General features: G+C 48.0%; 1 protein-coding gene across 1 annotated transcript in view; it reads left to right on the forward strand.

The window, feature by feature from the left end:
- Window positions 1-22469, forward strand: part of LOC105483392 (G protein subunit alpha 12) — a 113402-nt gene that overhangs the window by 64871 nt on the left and 26062 nt on the right. The window lies entirely within an intron of this gene.

Below are 22469 nucleotides of genomic sequence, written 5' to 3' on the forward strand. Positions count from 1 at the left end.
TCCTCAGAGACATTCCTGTGATGTGAGTGCCGTTGTGATTTGCCATTTGGTAAATAAGAGAATGAAAGGTGCTCCTCTTCTGAAGTTGGAAGACATCTTTGCTGGGATCACCAGGGACACCTCAAAAGTTTTAGTTTATCGTTTTAAAATTTCCTTGCTTATAAGTTCAAGGTTTAGAAATAAATCTGCATTGTTATTTATGAGCCTTTCAGATCTGAGTGGGCAGATTCCCTGGGAGTAGTACTTTCATCATATTTTCTGTCTTAGCTGGGGCTGCCACAACAGTTCCACACAGTGTGTGGCTTGAAAACAGACATTTATTTTTCACAGTTCAGAGGCTGGGAACCCAAGATCAAGGTGCTGGCTGGTGGGGTTCCTGGTGAGGGCTCTCTTCCTGGCTTGCAGACAGCCGCCTTCCTGCTGCATCCTCACGTGGTGGAGAGAGAGAAGCTCCGATGTCTCTCCCTCTTCTTATAAGGGCACTAATCACATCATGCTCCCACCTATGACCTCTTCTAACCCTAATCTCCTCCCAAAGACCCCACCTCCAGATACCATCCCACTGGGGATTAGGGATAGGAATTTGGGGAGGCACAGCCATTCCATTCATAACAGTGTTGTGATATTGTGAAGTATACATTTGGTCTTTCTTTCCATTTCCAAACATATAGCATTGCCCTTTCAGGCATCTGGTATAATTGAACTAAGAGACAATATCATCTCTTGTTCTGAAGCTTCTTTTAAGGTATTAATATACCATTGGATTTCTCTCATATGGCCCATTTATTCATTCTATTACCCTCTGCTACTAGTCCTCTTTCTCTTCACTTATACCCAAGTGTCCATGTTTGAAAGGAGCATTAGGTTCAGTCACTGTGCTGGTCTGGATTGCAGACAGCAATATAACCTAGCCAGTGTCTCCCCTCAGTCCACTCCCATTCAGATAGGGTAGGGCTACACAGGTACAGGACTAAGGAGCTGTATTTACCACCAGGAAGTACAGCTGCAGTCACTGTGAACCCCAGTTTTCCCAGATGGGGTAAAGGCACAACCCATCCCCATCAGGTCCTTGGAAAATTCCAGTATAAGGTTTATTATTTTATTACTGAGAGCGTCTCTGTCACCCAGGCTGAAGCACAGTTGAGTGATCATGGCTCACTGCAGGCTTGAACTTTTAGGTTCAAGTGATCCTCCCACCTCAGCCTCCCAAAGTCCTGGGATTACAGGCATGAGCCACCTCTCCTGGCCCCGACATAAGGTTTAAAAACAGCACAGTTTCTTGTTTGGGAACCACCTCTGCTTCCAGCACTGGGGTTGCAAGACCTGGCCCTAGGACCACTGCACCAAGTGGGAGCAGGGTGGCCAAGCTGAGGTGATGCGAGGAAGGAAGAAAAATGTATAATCCTTATGGCAGCCTGCTCCCCTCTCAGCAAGACTTGTGTAGTCACACCAGTCTTCTCCCCAGCCCCTGTTTCCCTGATCCACAGAACAGGAACATCGAGTGGGAGCGTCCTTTAGCCACAGTCATGTTGAATGTGGGCCAGCCCTTCATGCTTTTGTTGCCCCTGTCTTAGCCAGGGTTTTAACCGCCCGTTCCGCTGCTCTGTCGGACTCACTCCGAGGAGGACGCCTCTCTGCCCATTGTTGGACACCGTGGGGTGCACACCCCTGGTCTGAGGAAATGACAGTTGGTGTCCAGATCCGGGCAGTATCATCTGTTCTGTTCTTTCTGTAGCACTCTGAGCACTGGCCTCTTCCACCAGGCCAGCAAAGCCCAGTCCAGAGTCAGTGTTCACTCTGGTTAAGACCCATTTGTTGGCTGGGTGCAGTGGCTCATGTCTGTAATCCCAGCACTTTGGGAGGCTGAGATGGGAGGATCACTTGAGCCTAGGAGTTAGAGACCAGCCTGAGCAAGGATCACTCAAGCCCAGGAGGTTGAGGCTGCAACAAGCGGTCCAACCTGGATGACAGAGTGAAATCCAGTCTCTGAAAAAATGAAAACCCATTGTTAGCCCCCGGGGCTATACTTGCCAGCTGTGTCCAGGACCTTCCCACCAGGGGAGCTGCCCCGTAGCCACTGGCAGTTTCTGTCTCTCCAGCTGGCAGGCAGAACGGCTGCATCCCGCCTAGCTGTATGGACCTTTTCCACAGTACAGGTCTGGGCCCTGTGCCCCTGGGTAAGCTGTCCAGGTAGTGTGGGGGATGAAGGGAGGGGAGGGCTCCGCCAGCTCTGTGGGAGGCTCCTTAGGTGATTGCGAGCCTGGCCTATATTGAGAGCCACTGACAAACCTCTGAGGTCTCTTCCACTCCTGGCATGATTCGGAGCCTGGCCCTCTACTTAAATTCATGGCAGAGTTTGATGGCAGATATCTTATCCTAAGAAAACCCGCCACGTTAGAACAGGCTGTTGGATAGGACACAGGCGTTTAGTATCCAAGTTTCTCAGATGCCCATAGACTAGGCAGCTCTGTTTTGCTGCTGCCTTTATGAAAAGAGCTGGCAGAGTGCTTTGGCTCCAGGCCTTTTTGAGACACTGGGCACGACGGTCCTCCTGAGCTTCTGTGGCTAAGATAGAAGGGATTGGGAATCGAGGCTTTATTTGCAGATGATTTTCCTCCTCTTGGTTCGTCGTTCCCACTCTTCATCTTCCAGAACCTTTTTTAGACCCCATGACTTCAGTCCTCATCACCCAGGACATTCAGGCTGGCTCTTTCTCCTTCCCGTCAACTTAATATGACCGTATCTAACCCTAAATGAGGTTGCCAAATTAAAAGCAGCATATTAGCACCATAGGAAGGATAACTTAAGCCTATTCAAATAAAACCTTAGCACCCTGGAAGCTGGCTGCAGCGGCTGCCTACAGAGAGGACAGCTAGGGAGCTGAGACACTGGTTTCTCTAGCATCCCCCTCCCCATTAGGAATTTTGTACTCTGTGCATCTATTGTCTGTTCAAAAACTTTAAAGATGTTAGTCATCTCTAATAGAGGGGAAGTAACTCATAACATAGTGAAAAGTCCAAATTGTTTAACTCTTTAAGCCACGTCTATTACCACCAAATTTGGAAGGGATGTCAGTAAATTAAATTGTGCAATTCATACTCTTTTTAGAATATTATTACTCACTAACATTGACTGTCATATCTTGACTACCTGCTGTGCCAAGCACTGTGCACGAGTAAACCCCACCCCAGGTAGGAAGGTGGCTCAGTAACACAGACAGCTGCATACGTATGTGACAGGGTTTAAAAGGGGGGGAAGACAAGTCGCCTGGGCTTTATACGTATTGTTATTCTTATACTTGCCTGGTTTTATTCACCTTTGAAAGAAGTTATATAAAAAGGAAGACAAACCTGTGAGTCCAAAAGGAATGAAGATTCAGTGACACGTGTTGACTCCAGGTTCTCAAACCTCGTACTTTTTTTGACCCTTATATCATTAAAGCATTCAACACATTAGCGACCTGGATCCACCTTTGTCTCGGCAAGCCCGTCTCCTGCTCCCCTTCCTCCCCGTCCCTGCTGCGGGTGCACTGGCCTTCCTGCTGCTCGTGCGCTGGCCTTGCTGCTGCTCCCTGCGCACTCATTGCCTCCCAGCACCATCAGGGCCCTTGTGCTTGCTGTTCCTTCTGCCTGGAATGCTCTTCCTCCTTTATCTCACCAAGGTTTCACTCAGATGTTATCTTCATGATTAAAGTCAAAACCCCACCCACCACTACCTGTTACCTTTCCCTATTTCATTTAAAAAATGTTTCTATTGGAGAATTACATATATATATATGTGCATGCATGTGTTATATATGCATATACACATATAGAAATAGAAGTGCATCTATATTAACTCAGTTTTCACAAACTGAGCGCATTGCGTGACCTGCAGCCAGCTCAGGAAACAATGACCTGTGCTCCAGAACCCCTTTCATCCTCACACCACCTTGTGCTCTCCAGAAGTAACCGGTTCTGACCGTGAACCCTGGCTGTTCTGTAGAATGGGTGTTTCTGTGTTGCTTCTTCATCTGTGGCCTCACACGGTATTAACTCCTGTGTAACTGGCTCCTTGTCACCATTTCGTTTTGTGCGGTTCATCCATTCTGCGGCGCGTTCATCCTTGTTGCTGCATGGTATTCTATTTTGTGAATGTCCTGCAATTTAGTTTCCTGCCCTCCTGGTGATGGGCATCCAGGTAGACGCCAGCTCAGGGTCATTACAAAAATGTTACCGTAGATAGTCAAGAACCTGTCTTTTGGTGAAGAGAAAGAGATGTAGGCATTTCCCTCAGGGCTATCCAGGGGTGGAATTGCTGGGGCATCCAGGTGTGCCTGGGTTCAGTATTCATGGATTTTTCACACTGTGTGCATTTGTGCTCTACCAGCAGAGGCCAAGTTCCCATTACTCCACCTCAGCACCAACACTTGTCCTCTTTTTCAAGTAGCCATTCTGGTGACCGTGTAGAGGTATCTCATTCTGGGTTTTTTTGTTTTTTGTTTGTTTTTGAGACTGAGTCTCACTCTGTCACCCTGGCTGGAGTGCAGTGGCATGATTTTGGCTCACTGCAGCCTCTGCCTCCTGGGTTCAAGCAATTCTCTTGCCTCAGCCTCCCGAATAGCTGGCATTACAGATGCCCACCACCACGCCTGGTTAATTTTTGTATTTTTAGTAGAGAAGGAGTTTTGCCATGTTGGCCAGGCTGGTCTCAAACTCCTAACCTCAGGTGATCCACTTGCCTCGGCCTCGCAAAGTGCCGGGATTACTGGCGTGAGCCACCGCCCCCAGCCTTGTTTATTCGTTTTAATTGAAGTATAATTTCCATGTGCAAAATGCACAAATCTTAGGTATATACAACACAGTGAGATTCACCTATGTATCTACTCATACAGCCACCACCCACATGAAGGAACATTTCAGCATCCAAGAAAGTCCCTCCTGCTGCTTCCCCATAGATACCACTCCTCCTGGTGACCACACTAGTTCACTTCCATCACTGGAGATTGGTATTTTCCCTGTTTTTGAAGTTTGTTTGAATGGAATTGTTTAGCTGGCTTCTTTGCTTAATGACTGAGAGATTCATCTTTGTTGCTACATGGATTGGTATTTTCTTCTTTTTTCTATATAGCCTTCCATTAAATGAATACACCACAATTTATTCCTTCTCCTATTCACAGACATGGTGTTTGTTTCTCGTTTTTGGCTATTGTAAGTAAAGCTGCTTTGCACATTCTTGGACATGTCTGTTAATGGATATATGCACTGATTTCTCTTGGAAATATACCTAGGAGCGGAAGTGCTGGGTGTGTAGGGAAATGCTGCCAAGTATTTCTCCAAATTGTCTGTACTGGTTTATAGCCTCTTCAGCAGTGTGGGAGCGTTAGTCCACGTTCCAGCCAACACTTGGCATTGTCCTCCTGATGGTAAGCCTCCTGGTGGGTATCCGTTGATGTTTTACTTTGCATTTCTAATAAAGAACTTTCCTGACTAAATAAGTTTGGCACCTTTTTTTTTTTTTTTTTTTTTTTTTTTTTTTTTTTTTTGAGACAGAGTCTCGCTTTGTTGCCCAGGCTGGAGAGAAGTGGCACGATCTCGGCTCACTGCAAGCTCTGCCTCCCAGGTTCATGCCATTCTCCTGCCTCAGCCTCCCGAGTAGCTGGGACTACAGGCGCCCGGCTAATTTTTTGCATTTTTAGTAGAGACGGAGTTTAACCGTGTTAGCCAGGATGGTCTCGGTCTCCTGACCCCGTGATCTGCCCGTCTCGGCCTCCCAAAGTGCTGCGGCAAGTTTGGCACCTTTTGTACATCTGTTGGCCAGTGGGATATCCTATTCTGTGATAGGTTTGTGCCAATCTTCTGCCCTGTTGGGTTGTTGGTCATTTTCTTGGGAATTCTCAATATGAGTCCTTTGTCAGATTATCCAGAGTATGTAAAGAACTCTCAAAACTCAAGAAAACAATTGTTTTTAAAAGGACAAAAGATTTGAACAGAGAAGAGATTTCTGTAGCAAACAGCACATGAAAAGATGCTCAGTCCACGTCATCCATCATGACACACAAGCAGCTGAACACCGTGGTGAGGCGCCACACGCTCTCCCTCTCCTAGGAGACTGCCGTTCAGAAGGCAGCCACCCACGGCGCAGTGAGGGCGGCGAGGGGGGAAACTCGGGCTGTCATACACCCCCGGTAGAAATGTAATAATGGGACTCCTGCTTTGGAAAAGCGGGACACTTTCTTAAAAGTTAAACATACACTTACCACATGAGCTAGCCCTTCCACGTGTAGATATTTACCAAAGAGAAATGAAAATATTTGTCCACACGAAGACTTGCACACACATGTTTACGGCAGCTGAACATTGGGAACGTGGCCATCCACAAGCAGATGGATGAACAGACTGGGGTGCACCCTTCCGTGGGGATACTGGTCAGCCAGGAAAGGGAGCACCTGGTCACCTGCAGCGTGTGAGTGAATCTGGAAAGAATTATGCCAAGTGCAGGAGGCCACACGAAGAAGGGAGCGTCCTCTAAGATGTGACTTACATGAGAATCTAGAATATGCAAACCAACGTGGAGGGCCAGACGCTGACTGCGGGTTGCCTGGGCAGGAAGGGAGGGCAGGGGAGGGGAAGGGCTGATAAGGCCACAGTGGGAGTTGTTTGGGTGTTTGCTCATGGTCTTGGCTGTTATGATGGTCCCACAGCTGTATGCATATGTCAGAAGTCATCAGATCAGGCAAGTTCACTATGTACAGTTTTTTTTTTTTTTTTTTTCTGCGGAGGCGGGGCAGGGGTTGGTAGTCTTGCTTTGTCGCCCAGGCTGGAGTGCAGTGGCGACATCTCGGCTCACTGGAGTCTCCACCTCCCAGGTTCAAGCAGTTCTCCTGCCCCAGTCTCCTGAGTAGCTGGGATTACAGGCACCCGCCACCACACCTGGCTAATTTTTGTATTTTTAGTAGAGACGAGGTTTTGCCATGTTGGTCAGGTTGGTCTTGAACTCCTGACCTCAAGTGATCCACCCACCCCAGCCTACCAAAGTGCTGGGATTACAGGTGTGAGCCACTGCACGCAGCCTTTTCTTTGATTTTAATAATTTGGTTTACTAAGTCTGTTCCCTGTCCATTTGCTCTGCAAGGAGTCATCAGAGCCTGGTGCTTGCAGTATCCCCAGGTCCACTTTTAGACGATCTGAAAACATTGCCAAAATCCTGCACGATGGCCTGGCACTTAGGCAGTGCCATTATTCCTGTGGCATACAGTGAAGGGGCATTCGGCTTCAGTAACTCGGATTTGTAATGGTCCTACATGGAGACACGAAGTAACAAGCACAGGATCCCATTAGCTCTGGTACCCAGTGAAGCCTCCACGTTGTTTTACTTTTGTTTGTTCTTTTTCTTTCTTTTTTTGTTTTGTCTGGTGGTGGTGGTGGTGGTCGTGGTGGTGGTGGTGGTCGTGGTGGTGGTCGTGGTGGTGGTATTGAGATATTGAGATGGAGTCTCACTATGTGGCCCAGGCTGGAGCTCAGTGACTTTTCACAGGCACACTTACCATAGCTCACTGCATCCTCAAACTCCTGCGCTCAAGAGATTCCCCCACCTCAGCCTCCCGGGCAGCTGGGACTACAGGTGTGCACCACCACATCTAGCTCACTCTAACATCTAATGCCAACTGCAATGGACTAGCATTGTCCTGTCACAAGCTTAGCTGAACTATGTCATAATTGAACTCTTTGAGCTTGATATGGTTCTAGAGGCTACTGAGCCTCCATTTGAGCCTCAATTTAAAATTGCGTGATCATTTAATTTAATATCCAAATGGGACATGTTTATAAATAAAACAAGACCCTATTAAACAATTTTGCCGAGATGATTGACTTAAATTGGGACTCTCCAGGGCAAACTGGGGCATATGGTTATCCTGTTTATAGTATATTATGCCGGTGAACCTCAGTAAAGTCATACATTGTAGGTTTATTTATTTGCTGCTGTCTATGCAGCTGAATAATGTTGGGAATATGTTTTATTTTCCTCACAGTACCAGGCCAGTCTATAGTTTGAATTGAATCTTAGCTTTGCATGTCACCATGATCTATTTTATTGTAACTTTCTATTATAAATCTTTTATTTTATAAAAGTAAATATGAGAAAGTACTTCCCCCCCCCCCATGATTTAAGAAAACAAAAACACTTAGACTTAAAATGTAATGACATACCACTTTTCACCCATCAAATTGGGAAAAAAATTCAATTGATAATATCCAGTGTGGTAAGGGTATAAAGAAATGGATATCTTAAACCCTTGCCATTAGGATATAAATTGGCACAACCTTTTTGGGAGAGAATTTGGCCAGAGCTGTTTTTAAAAATTAATATGGATACTCTTTGACCCAGCTGTTCTATTTACAGATACCTAGCTTACAGACATAATTATACATGTCCCAGAAGTGGCGTGCATGAGGATGGTTTCTGCAATGTTGATTGTAGTAGCAGAAATTAAAACTCTCTAAATACCTGCCAGTGGTGCTGTTTAAGTACCAGATGGCTGTTAGAAGGAATGAAGGTCCACATGGAAACAGCTCTAAGGTGGCCAGGTGTGGTGGCTCACGCCTGTAATCCCAGCACTTCGGGAGGCCAAGACAGGTGGATCACTTGAGGTTAGGAGTTCAAGACCAGCCTGGCTAACATGGTGAAACCTGGTCTCTACTAAAAATACAAAAATTAGCGGGGTGTGGTGGTGCATACCTGTAATCCCAGCTACTCAGAAGGCTGAGGCAGAAGAACTGCTTGAACCCAAGAGGCGGAGGTTGCAGTGAGCCGAGATCAGCCTGGACAACAGGGCGAGACTCCGTCTCAAAAAAAAAAAAAAAAGAAAATATCTCTAAGGCATGGTAAGGTTAAAACCAACTTGTAGAACAATCAGTGTGTAGTAGTTTATCCCATTTATATAAACCAAACAAATCATTGAATGGTAGATTTCTCCACATACAATATGCACATATTAAATACAGAAACAAAGGTAGAAAAATGTATGCCAAGTTGGTAACAGTGATTAACAGTTGTGGGAATGAGTGGGAGTGAGCTCTCCTTTATCCATAGGTTTACATTTTTTTACCTTGCGAGCATATTCACCTGTTACCTAATTTTATAACTGAATTAATTTTCTAAATGTACATAACTGCATTATAACCATTTTGGAAGAGAAATTATTATTAGCATTAGGTTTTACTGTAATCTTTGTTTTCCTGAATGTTATATCCATGATTTTAAGGGCATATCTCAGGACTCTAGGATGTGATATCATTTCAAGCAGTCCTCTAATGTAGTTAGTGTTTTACTGAGTTCTCTGAAGCAGAGAAATACTGGGAAAAGTGTAGCTTGCTAAGGCAGGAGCTCAAAAAGGAAGGCTACTTAACCTTCACTGGATGAAGTGACATGACTTTGAAGCTGAGAGCTGCAGGTTTGAATTAGCAACGCCTTAGTCACTACACTTACTGTATTTAAACTTGGAAAGCAAATCATTTCTGATCACTTACTTGGCAGCAAAACCTGATTTAACTCAACTTGGACTTGTTTAGTAGCAAAGCCTGGCCTCACACACCCATGGCCATTTATAGTCTCTATTAGGGCCGTGAGCGGTGGCTCACGCCTGTAATTCCAGCACTTTGGGAGGCCGAGGCAGGTGGATCGCCTGAGGTCAGGAGTTTGAGACAGCCTGGCCAATATGGTGAAACCCTGTCTCTACTAAAAATACAAAAATTAGCCAGGCATGGTGGCATGTGCCTGTAGTCCCAGCTCCTCAAGAGGCTGAGACACAGGAATTGCGTGAACCCAGGAGGCGGAGGTTGCAGTGAGCCGAGATGGCACCACCACACTCCAGCCTGGGTAACAGAGCGACTCTGTCTCAAAAAAAAAAAAAAAAAAATTTATATATATATATATATATATAGTCTCCATTAGTACAACTGTTCACACACACAAATCTGTTACTGTAGAAATATTCTCGGATTTCATTATGAGGATTTGGTAATGCATAGCATATGTACCATGTTACCGTTCCAAAATCTGAAAGTTTCTGAATTCCAAAATATATCTGGTGCTAAGGGTTTAAAGGTTAGGAATTATTATACAAATGAAGAAGTAAAAAATTTGAAACCCGCCAGCCAAGAGTTGATTTTTAAATAAGAAGATGGGGAAACAGTTGTTGTTGTGTGTGTGAGAGGGTACTATAAAGGGTATTCATGTCACAATTGTTGATAGTAGCAAAACACTGGAAATGCCCCAGGTGCCTATCGCAAGGGTCACATAAGTGATTGTACATTTCTTCAGTGGAATGCTGCATAGCTATTTTTTTTTAAGTACCAACTCTTACACTGTATACAAAAATGAACTCAAAATGGCTTAAAGACTTAAACATAATTACGAAATCTAAAACTCATAGAAGAAAACATAGAGGGAAAGCTTCAAGATATTGGATTTAGCAGTGATTTCTTGGGTATGACACCAAAAGCCTAGGCAACAAACAAAAACATGGACCAATGGGAGAACATCAAATTTAATCATTTTTGTGTGTACGGGGACACAGTCAACAGAGTGAGAAGGCAGCCTATAAAGTGGGAGAAAATATTTGCAAGTCATATATGTGAAAGGAGTTACCATTCATAATGTATAAAGACTCCTACAGCTCAACAAGAAGCAAAGTTAAATAACCCTATTAAAAGATGGGCAAAGCACTTGAATGGACAGTTCTCCAATGAGGATAAACAAGTGGCCAAAAAGCATAGGCAAAGCAGCTCAGTATCCCTGATGGTCAGAGAAATGCAAATCAAAATCACAAGGAGATACTACCACACATCCATTAGAATGGCTACTACCAGAAGAAAAACAAAATAACAAGTATCGGTGAGGAATGGAGAAACTGGAACCCTTGTGCACTGTTGGTGGGAATGTAAAATGGCACAGCCATATGGTAGGAAGAGAACCACATGTAATCCAGTAGTGCCGTCTCGGGGTATTTATCCAGAAGAATGGAAAGCAGGGTCTCAGAGAGATTTGCACACCCATGCCTAAAAGGTGGAAACTGGCCAGGTGCTGCGGTGGCTCACGCCTGTAATCCCAGCACTTTGGGAGACTGAGGTGGGTGGACTGCTTGAGGTCAGGAGTTCAAGACCAGCCTGGCCAACATGGTGAAACCCTGTCTCTTCTAAAAATACAAAAATTAGCCCGGCGTGGTGACGGGTACCGGTAATCCCAGCTACTCAGGAGGCTGAGAGAATCGCTTGAACCTGGGAAGCAGAGGTTGCAGTGAGCCAAGATCGCACCACTGCACTCCAGCCTGGGCAAAGAGCAAGAGTCTGTCTCAAAAAAATAAGTAAATAAAAGGTGGAAGCAACCCAAATGTTCATCAGTGGGTGAATAGGTAAAAGCACGTAGTATATACACACAGTGGAATGTTAGCCAGCCTTAAAAAGGAAAGACTGCAGCTAACATATTAGCTACAACAGAGATGAACCTTGAGGAAATTATGCCAAGTGAAATAAGCCAGTCACAGAAATATTCCGCTTATGCGATAATCTAAAGTAGTCAAATTCATAGAAACAAAAAGAATGCTGGTTACCAGGGGCTGGGGAGATGGGGGAAAGGGGAGTTGTTTAATGAGTGCAAAGTTTCAGATTTACAAGATGAAAAAATCTTGGAGATCTGTTTCATGACAATGTTAATATGCTTAACACCACTGAACTGTACATTTTAAAATGATTAAGATGGTAAATTTTATGTTAATATGTTTTTCACCACAATTTTTTAAAAAGTAGGTGTGGAGCCGGGCACCGTGGCTCACGCCTGTAATCCCAACACTTTGGGAGGCCAAGGCGGGTGGATCACGAGGTCAGGAGTTCGAGACCAGCCTGGCCAACATAGCGAAATCCCCATCTCTACTAAAAAACAAAAATTAGCTGGGTGTATTGTACATGCCTGTAGTCCCAGCTACTCAGGAGGCTAAGACAGGAGAATTGCTTGAACCCAGGAGGCAGAGGTTGCGGTGAGCCAAGATCATGCCATTGTACTCCAGCCTGGGTGACAGAGTGAGACTCCGTCTCAAAAAGGGGGGAAAAAAAGACAAAAACAGGATACAGAACTCCCTACCTCATCTTGCTGGTTTTCTTTAATTGAATGTTGGAGTCACAGGATTCGGAAGTGAAGCTCTCCAGTTTACAAAGCACCTGCTCTTCCCCGCCCACTCATTCATTTAACAAAGTCTTCTTATTGTATTGACTCTTGCCATCAGCCTATGATTTTTCTTCTTAGATTTTAATCCAAGTGATTATGAATGTCAAGCACTAAAATATGGGGGCGTTACTTGGGATTCCCTGGATCTAGATTTCTGAGATTATGCTTCCTTTCCTTTAAGGAAAGGTTTTCATTTTCTTTGTAATACAAAAAGCAATCTGGTTATTACTTTTCCACCATACAAAATGCAGTTGACCTACCTCAATGCTTCATGCATTCACCTGAACAGAAGCATTTTGGATAACTAACCTGTGCTTAAGCCTCTGAGGCCCTCATTCACTGAGAGGGTGAGGTGGCGCAAGTCCAGCTGTGGTCAGTCTCAGCGTTCCCTTCAGGGTCCGCCGGCTCACGCTGGGAGAATGAGAGCTTCGGATGCTGCCTCAGATCCCAGCTGTGGCTGAAGCTACTGGGTTTACCCAGCTCACCTCCAGTTCACAGAGAAATAAAGAAAAACTCAGATGCATTCAGACAGAACCCCACCTCAAGGGCAGCCTCGGCTGTAATGAGACCAGCTGGCAGGCCCTGGCTGCCTAAGCCATGGCAGAGGAGATCGTTCAGTCACATGTCAGAAACAAACCCCAGGAGTGTGGATTGTGAAGTAAACGCTGAGCCCGACCACAACCACTGTAAAAACTGGGCTATTGGGGCGTTTCGGAGGAGTCAGGTAATTGAACAAATAGACTTCATACAGAATCTCAGTTCCCCTCTGGTCAGCAATATAAGATGCACTTCTCTGTGAATAATAAACCAGACTGCCTGGGTGCAGTGGCACACGCCTAGAATCCTGGCACTTTGGGAGTCTGGGATGGGAGGATCACTCCGGCCCAGGAGTTTGAGACCTGCCTGGGCAACATAGTGAGATCCCATCTTTATTTAAAAAAGCAAAAATTAGCTGGGGATAAGTGGCACGTGCCCATGGCCCCAGCTACTCAGGAGGCTGAGGTGGGAGGATCACTTGAGCCCACTTCAGTTCGAGGTTGCAGTGAGCCATGACTGCATCACTGCCCCCTAACCTGGGCAATAGAGTGAGACCCTGTCTCAAAACCAAAATAATAAAAAAATAACCAGACAGAGGACACCAGCACAGCAGCCTTAAGAAGACTTCTAGAAAGTATAGGCAAGCCTTGCTTTAGAGGCGCACCCTGTTCTCAAGCCCCTGTAGTGTCGCTATAGGAAAGAAGTGTTTGTAATTGGATTCATTTTAACCAAGACTCTAAAGCAGCAGCTCAGCTGAGCTCCTCTCCCTCTCTCCATCTCTCCATCTCCCTCCCTGTCTGCCGGCCATGGAGGCCAATGGGTGGGGATCTCGGTGCAGAGGCCCCAGCCTGGCCTGCACAGGGAGCTTTCTTGTTCCAGGCGACTGGAAAAGCAGAGCCTGTAGGGGAGGCATTTTGTGTCAGGAAGGCACATTTAGAAGAAGTTTTCGTTTCCTGGACAAGCCCAGGCTTTCTCATTCTTACCTAGTGGAAGAGAATCTCATGGAAGAAACAATGAGCGGGCATTTGACAGCGGCCTTTCTGGAAGTCTTGTTAATCACCTTCACCAGGCAGTGTATGCGCTCATGCTCACAAATACAAAATGTCTCACATTATACTTTTAAATTTTTAAAACTTTTTGTCTTGAGATACTTTCAAACTTACAGAAAAGTTGCCAGAGTAATTCTGAGAACTCCAGCGGCCTCTCCCTTGGCCTGTGTGCCCTACCTTCCCCCTCCTTCCTCTGTCTCTCTCACCTCCTTCCCCTCCCTCTCCCCCAATTCCCCCACCTCACACTCCTCTTCCCCCTTTTCCCCCTTCTCTTCCTACTTCTCTACCCTGCTTCCTCCCCCTCTCCTTCTTCCCCTCCCCCTCTCCTTCTTCCCCTCCCCCTCTCCTTCTTCCCCTCCCCCTCTCCTTCTTCCCCTCCCCCTCTCCTTCTTCCCCTCCCCCTCTCCTTCTTCCCCTCCCCCTCTCCTTCTTCCCCTCCCCCTCTCCTTCCCCTCCCCCTCTCCTTGTTCCCCTCCCCCTCTCCTTCTTCCCCTTCCCCTCTCCTCCTTCCCCTTCCCCTCTCCCTCTTTCCCTTCCCCTCTCCCTCTTCCTCTCCCTTCCCCTCTCACCCCTCCCTCTTTCCCCCTCACCCCTCCCTCTTTCCCCCTCACCCCTCCCTCTTCCCCTCTCCCTCTTCCTCCTCCTCTCACCCCTCCCTCTTCCCCCCTCACCCGTCCCTCTTCCCCCTCCCTCTCCCCTCTCCCCCCACTCCCCCTCTACCACTCTTCCCCTCTACCACTCTTCCCCTCTCCCCCTCTACCTCTCCCCCTCTACCTCTCCCCCTCTCCCTCTACCTCTCCCCCTCTCCCTCTACCTCTCCCCCTACCTCTCCCCCTCTCCCCCTCTCTCTCTCCCCCTCTCCCTCTACCTCTCCCCCTCTCCCTCTCCCCCTCTCCCTCTCCCCTCTCCCTCTCCCCCTCTCCTCCCCCTCCCCCCCACTTCTCCCCCTCCCCCCCACTTCTCCCCCTCTCCCCCCCTTCTCCCCCTCTCCCCCCCCACCTCTAGCCCTCTACCTCTAGCCCTCTTCCCCTCTCCCCCTTCCTCTCCCGCTCTCCCCCTCTTCCCCCACCCCCTCCCCATTCCCCCTCCCCATTCCCCCTCCCCATTCCCCCCATTTCCCCTCCCCCTCCCCATTCCCCCTCCCCCTCCCCTTTTCCCCTCCCCATTCCCCCTCCCCCTCACCTCTTCCCCTCTTTCCCTCTCCCTCTCCCCTTTCCCCTCTCCCTCTCCTCCTCTTCCTCTCTTCCTTCCCCTCTTCCCCTTCCCCTGTCCCCCTCTCCCCCGTCCCCCTTTCCCCTCTCCCCCCCTTCCCCTCTCCCCCCACTTACTCTCCTTCCCTCCTTTCTCTCTGTCCCCCTTACCCCCTCCCTCACCCCTTCACCCTTTCCCCCTTTCTCTCCCCTTCTTCTCTCCCTTGCTTTCTCTATGCCCCTCTTCCCCTCTCCCTCTCTTCCCCTCTCCCTCTCCTTCTCCTTCTCTTTCTCCCTCTCCCTCTCTTTCTCTCTCCCTCTCTCCATCTCCCTCGTTCTTTCTCTCTTTCCCTCTCCTCCTCCCCCTCCCCTCCTCCTCTCTCTGAGGTATATTGTTTTTCTGATGATGTGTCCTAATCCTTAACATCTCTCTGCCTCAGAGTTTTAGGATATCTTCTTATACTTGCAGTCAGACGCCAGAATGTTCTGATAATTATAAAGATCATGAGTTTCCTCTTTTTCTTCAGAACGGCTCATTGTAAAGAGCTTTTTTCTAACTCTTAAGAGGGAGTAAAGAAGTTTTGGTCTTACGTGAGAAAGGATTTTGACAATAAATAAATTTGAGAAAATGAGTTAAACTGAGCTACACAGGCGTGTGGGCAGCGGCGCAGGGCCGGGGAGAGGTGATTTGCTTCCTCCCTGACCTCTCAGCAAGGAAGTGCCTGGGTGCCCTTTGGGAAGCCCCAGGCCAGCTGCAACACCAGGCCAGGATCCCCGCTTCCGCCTTCCTTCCTGGGGGCTCTCCGAGGCCAGAACCCAGCGCTCCGCCCGCCTTCCTGGGGATTCTGAGAGGCCTGACCCCTGGGAGCACCGGAAGGAGGGTCCGCTTCATCCTCCGCGGCCTAGGATGGGCCGGTCCGCCCTTGCTTTCCATTTACGGTGGGTGCAGAGGCATGGCCGGGAGGTGGCCCCCGAAGCCCCAGCGCCATTCCGGACGCTCTGCTCCGGGTTTCTTTTCCATTGCCATTCACGATCCGCCTAACTTCCTGCCGCGATTGTGTTAAATCACTGAGGACTGGTAAAGATGAAAACAGCCCTGGAACAGGCTTTCTAATTGGAGCTTTACCTGGTCTGAAGTTTGAGCCTCTGAAATAACTCTTAGACCAGAGCCGATGTTGAGCTACCTAGGAGTTACTAAATGGGAGATGATTAATTCTCAGTGTGAGCAAAAGAGGGGCATTCCTAAGTAAATAACTTGGGTTTTTTAAAGTGAATATTCAGTGACTTTTAGTAAATTTACCAAGTTGTACAGCCATCACCATAAGCCAGTTTAAAACATCTCCATCCTCCGGTAAGGCCCCTCCCGCCCTTTGCACTTACCCCAGCGCCCAGCCCCGGCAGCCCTCATCTGTGTGTCTCTAGATTTTCTGGATGTTTTCTACACATGGAATTGTGCAGTATGTGGCCTTCTGTGCCTGGCGCCTTTCACTTAGCAGAATGGATGTGAGGTTCACTTAGCATTCATCCTGTGTCAGGATTCTTTCTTTTTGTAGCCGAATAGCGTTCTGTTGTATGGGTAAACCACATTTTGTGTTACCTCTTCACTAGTTGTGTGATGGACATTTGGGTTGTTTCCACTTTTTTTTTTTTTTTTTTTTTTTTTGAGACGAGAGTCTCACTCTGTCGCCCAGGCTGAAGTGCAGTGGCATGATCTCAGCTCACTGCAACCTCTGCCTCCCGGGTTCAAGCAATTCTCGTGCCTCAGCCTCCTGAGTTGCTGGGGCTACAGGCTCGTGCCACCACACCCAGCTAATTTTTGTATTTTTAGTAGAGACAGGATTTCACCATATTGGCCAGGCTGGTCTCGAACTCTTGACCTCAAGTGATCCGCCCTCCTTGGCCTCCCAAAGTGCTGGGATTGCCCGGTTTGTTCCCACTTTTAAACAATGCTGCTGTGAGCATTCGGATGCAGCGTTTGAAAGGAAAGATAAATGTGTGAATGGTGCTGACAAGAGCTGGAATTTTGCTCTATTGGTGATTTTTGCTACAATAAGTAATATTTTTTCCTTTTCCTTCGTATCCAACATTATATAAGAATCCAGATGCTTTAATGATGGCGAGCTTGATGATGATTTTAGTAAAGGTCCATTTTTGGGGAGGAGTGACTCGTCTTTCTCGGTGAACTTGGTATAGAATTGCGAAGGTGGTGACAGTGGAGCACAGAGTGAACTCTCCTCCACCGCACTGAGATCTCCCTCCTTTTCCCATCATTTCAGAGTCCGCTGAGGCTGCTCACCAGGAACTGCTTTCTGCTGTGTGTTTTTAAAAATCTTTACTTTTGGCTTCTCAGTGGCTATTCTCTTTTTAAAAAGAACTTCATCTGATTTTAATATAAGATGCATAAAATATTGTATCTTCCCTGACACGCTAATAACTGAGCTTCATGAAGCAAAATTCACTTTATTACTGAGCTGTACGAATTTTCAGAAATACCAAGCAGAATCCTCCCAGAAGGTGGCAAACCTGCTGCTTGGAGAAGCAATTTATTGGCACCTTCCAAGTGTCCCCTTTGAGACCCCTGCTGCTCGTGTGCAGTGGCTCACTTGTGACTTGCCTGTTCCCGAACAAGTCCCCAGTATTGATCCAAGGAGGTTCCCCAAAAGTGTGTCCCTGCACTCACAGGCTGTTCCAGGAGGGACAACTCCTGCAGGGGGCATTCTGCACACAGAGGTCCCGGTTCCAGGTTCTTCATGGCAGGCACCAGTTCTTGAAGGAAGAAAACTGATTGGATATTTGTTTCACATCTCAATTTCTAATGCAGAGAAAAAAGACACGGAAATTGATCAAGAAGTTTGGTTACCGGTTGAGGTTTGATCTCTAATTTCTTGGCCAATCATTTTCACAGAGGTCATTTCATTGAAATCTTCACTTTCTCCCTTGAGCCATGATTTTGCCAGGCTCTTCTTATAGTGAAGTTGTCTCCTTTGGTGACAAGCCGGGACCATTTTGTTTAGCCTGATTTGTTTGGTAAGGTAATTTATTTTTTACGGCTAAAGGTAACTAATGTGATTTTTTTTTTTAGGCTGATTCTGAGTAGTCAGTGAAAATGCCAAATTTGGAAGTATGATGGCACAGTCGGTGATGATAAATACTGAACAGCACGCAGGCACAGGGACACTGGCATCAGGGATCTTCCTTAGATGCCTGTCCTTGGGAAGTGTAAATGTGTTCACTGCAGCTCTTTCTGCATATTTTAGACTTTAAAATAATTGTGTTTTGTTTCGAGCTAGCCTTAGATTATGGGACCATTGAGAATTGAGACACTGCGTGGGACGTGGACCAGCGCTTCATCCTCAGCCACAGAGCAGCACTGTTGCTGGGGATGAGGGAGCTCAGGGAGCTTTCCCAGACAAGACCTTTACTCAGACAGTTGGCAGGGCCATAGGAAGAGCTCCTTTGTGGGCTCCCTGAGCTGGAACTCAGCCTTCTCCACCAGATGAAGCAAACAAATTGTGGCGAGGGCACACCAGCGTTTGTGCCGTCAGCAAACTGGACTGTGTCTCAGCCTCACAGCACTCCTCCCAAGGGCCGTGGGAAGGCAGATGTGTCCTCTGAACTGTATTGAGACCGTGTGTGTGTGTGTGTGTGTGTGTGTTTGTGTTTGGGTGTCTCATGAAGTCCTGCTGACCTCTTGTCAGCAGAATATTCGAGAAATGCTTCTGAGAAGAGAGGAAGATGACTTCGGAGGCTGCTCGTGGTCTCTCACTCAAGGCTGGTAGGGAGCCCCAGTCCACGTCCTGGAGGGATGGCACGCTGAGTCCTGGGCCTGTGGCTGGCAGGGCTGTCGGCAACCGCAGTAGCTGAGAGGCAGCACAAGGGCTCTTTCTGAGGAACAGGAGATCCTGGCACCGGCCCCACGGGAGTGTCTGGGGCGTCCTGCCTGTGGCCTCTTCTCCCAGCCACAGCACCAATGACTCCATGGGCAGGGCTCAGAGCTGGCCCTCTCCTGCTTTGGAGCTGCGCTGACTGGGTGTGTGGTGGATCGGAGCCCGCCCTGAGTGTTCCTCCTCCTTTTGTACAGCCTGAGTGGAAAGGACGGGCCTGGTGCACTTCCTGTGGGAGGGAGGACATGGGGCCCCCTTCCCTCTGGCCTGGGCAGCGTGGTTTCCAAATGATTTATCCTCCATCATCCTGCCGCTCTGTGCTCCATGGCATTGGGATCTCATCAGGAACGGGATTATTGTCCATTTTTGGATTTTTAAGTGTAATTTTCAGGAAATGTCATTGGATTTAACTCCAGAATAGAACTAGGCTTGGTGGAACTGCTTTTGTAGTCGACAGTTAGGCTACTCACACCTCACACTCTGCACACAGGTGGGTCCAGAGCCTGAACTTCAGAGTTAAGTAGTGTTTTTGCCCTTGGCCAAGTTAACATCTGATCTGTGGTTTCCTCAGTGAGGAAAGTGGGAACCGCCATACCGTGTCTGGGTTCAGCGGGATCGTGTGTGTCCAGCAGCAGTTGTGCAGTGCCTGGCGTGAGTGGTGGGTGCGCGCCGGCCCTGCCGTGTGCACCTTCTGTGACGACCGTAAGTCAGGGTCTGTTGGGTGTTTATTAGCAGTGCAGAACGTGAAGCCCTTATAACTTCTCCTAGAAACGAAACCTGTGTTAACCCCTCCACCTCAGGGTCAGAGCTTTTGGTGTTTTGAGTCAGTATTTTTGGCATGTCTTGTTTTCACAGGTTTCTCTGCTGCTTTAGTTTTTTTTCTTGAGGGACTGGAGGTAGACACAGTAATGAAGGTAAGGAATGCGGATGGAGCCGCAGTTCTCTGCGAGTGTTCTGTGTGAGTGCTGGGAGGCGTCAGTGAAGTTAGGTTGCAGTGCTGGTTGGCCTGATGGGCTGCTGGACACTCCACATTTTTCCCTTACATCTGGGCATTCCGTGGATACAACAGATGGGAAAACTGGACTAGCTGGAAGCTGAATTTTACATTTTGATCTAAAGAGCTGTTTGGTACTCAGCACTATCTAGAGTGTGAAAGCAGCATTAGTAGGTCTTCTCTTCACGTTTTAGTTACAGCAGTGCCAATGCTCTTTTCATTTTCCAGTGGCCCTTCTTGTCAATTCTTCATTGTTTTTTAAGCAAATTCAAGGATTCGGTCAAAGAAGAACCAATAGCTGCAAATTGTAAATCCTGTGAAATTGTCTTTGGGTTCGGGCCTGAGAGGCCGGTTCAGGAACGTGCCCTGTGTAAAGTGGGGACTGCTTCCATCCTAGGAATTCGGTAGATGAGGTAGTGATGATTCTGGAGGGCGATGCTGTCCGTTCCAGCTCTTTTTAGTCTGCCTGAATTGCATCAGGTTTTAGAAAACAGTTTCCGGTTTTCTTCTTTATTTGTACTAAGCTTCTGAAATATCTCATTCTGCCATGAAGTCAGCCGTCCTTGGGAGTCTGTGTGGCACAGATGTCTGGTTTCAGGGAAATCACAGCTGCCATCTGCGTGCCCACCCCGTGCCATCCATGCACAGCCAGCAGACGGCTCTGCCAGCATGGGGTAGTGGCTCTGACCTCATAGAAGAGGAAACTGAGGCCCAGAGAGGGCTGTGCCATCCATTGCCAGGAAAGCGGCAGAGCTGGGGCTGTTGTGCTGGGAGCTTGTTTGCGCCCTGTTGTGCCTGGTGGCTCGATGAGGCGGCTGTTGTTGTCTCCCATCAGCATAACTCTAAGAGGAGCCCCACAGCCCAGAGCCAGGTGTGTGGGAAATGCTTTCTGTGAGATACCAGCTACATTCGTGATTCCGTTTACATGTCGTTTTGGGTCTAAAACAACACGCTGTCCCAAAACGAGCCACGGACTGTGAGGACTGAGAGCAAGCAACTTGGGCATGTCAAGACTGTGGGAAGGACAGGAGGAGCTGGAGTGGGGAAGATACCAGCCAAACCCCCCCACTCCCCACCAGAGAAGCCACATTGCTGTGAGGATGTGACAACTTCTGGTCCTCGTGTCGCCATCCTCTTGCAGACAAGCAAACCTCTGGTGATTTGGTAAAGCCATGCAGCTGGGATGGTCCCAGCAGTAGGGAGCTCGACGCTGTCCCTAGAGGAAAGATTACAAATGGTCATAGCTAAACTTAGCTCTGGATAAGCTGCCTGTAGAAGGAAATGGAGAAGGATTTGGAGAGCGGAGGTTGGGAAGGCTTAAAGGGACAGTGACAGGTCAGTCCTGCTTTAGGGATGTGTGTGGAAGGTCTTCACAGCCTCTTGTGCAGTGCTCGTCAGGGACGCCCTCATGTGACATGGTGCCATCGCTGTCTTAGGTCTTTGGAATGAAGAATAGGCTGTGCCCAGAAGGAAGTGAAGCCATGGTGTTGATTTGACGGGCGGAAGGGCCTGTGTGGTTCTCAGGTGATTCCCATTGCGTCCGGGAAAGACTGCTGACATTGATTGCTTTGATCTCCTGGCTGATTGGCAATGAGCCAGCTCAGATCCTCTGACTTGGTGTCCCCCTGGGGTACTGGTAAGGCATTCTGTTGAGTCGAGCCTGTGCAGAACACAGCAGGTTGTGGATCTCCGGAGGCAGTGCTGCTGGGAGGCGAGCCTGAGCAGCCTGTGCTGGTGTGTGTCCTCCTGCCTGGACACTGCATGCGTTGGGTGTGTCTCACTCTCCACTCCTTCCCCAGGCAGAGGCAGGCGATGGGAAGAAAGCACGTCCATCACATGGGACTGTCCACACACCCAACCTATACATTGCCAACAGAGGCCTTTGAGCTCTTGACCTTTAGTTCCTCAACCTTGACATCCTAATGTTTTTATATTTAAAAAAAATACTTTTAAAGCTGAGTGTTCTTGTCATTTTTATGCCTGCGTTTGTGGTCATGTGACAAAGCCACTGGTGGCATCCAGCCCACATAGCCTGCTTGGCAGGAGCGGGTGGCAGAAAGCAGGGAGCAGAGCCCTTTTCAAAGGACCTCAACTGGCCGTGGGGCTCTGAGAGAGGGGCGGACAATCTCATTGGACGGCATCTGTGCTCACTGCAGAAACTGCCTGGAGGGAGTGGCTCAGCCCTTAGGACTGTTTTTTTCATGCCCTTCACTCCGTGTTTTTTCTCTTTTGCTCTTTTTTTTGTTTGTTTTGTTTTGTTTTGTTTGAAACGCCATCTAGCTCTGTCACCCAGGCTGGAGTGCAGTGGCGCGAACTTGGCTCACTGCAAGCTCCGCCGCCCGGGTTCACGCCATTCTCCTGCCTCAGCCTCCTGAGTAACTGGGACTACAGGTGCCCACCACCTCGCGCGGCTAAGTTTTGTATTCTTAGTAGAGACGGGGTTTCACCGTGTTAGCCAGGATGGTCTCGACCTCCTGACCTCGTGATCCGCCTGCCTCGGCCTCCCGAAGTGCTGGGATTACAGGCATGAGTCACTGCACCCGGCCTCTTTTGCTCTTTTTAAAATTCTGAAGTATATATGTCTCTCTCCTATCCCGTATGACTACAGAAGAGG

Source organism: Macaca nemestrina, chromosome 4 (assembly GCF_043159975.1).
Source record: "Macaca nemestrina isolate mMacNem1 chromosome 4, mMacNem.hap1, whole genome shotgun sequence".
Classification (NCBI taxonomy): Eukaryota; Metazoa; Chordata; class Mammalia; order Primates; family Cercopithecidae; genus Macaca; species Macaca nemestrina.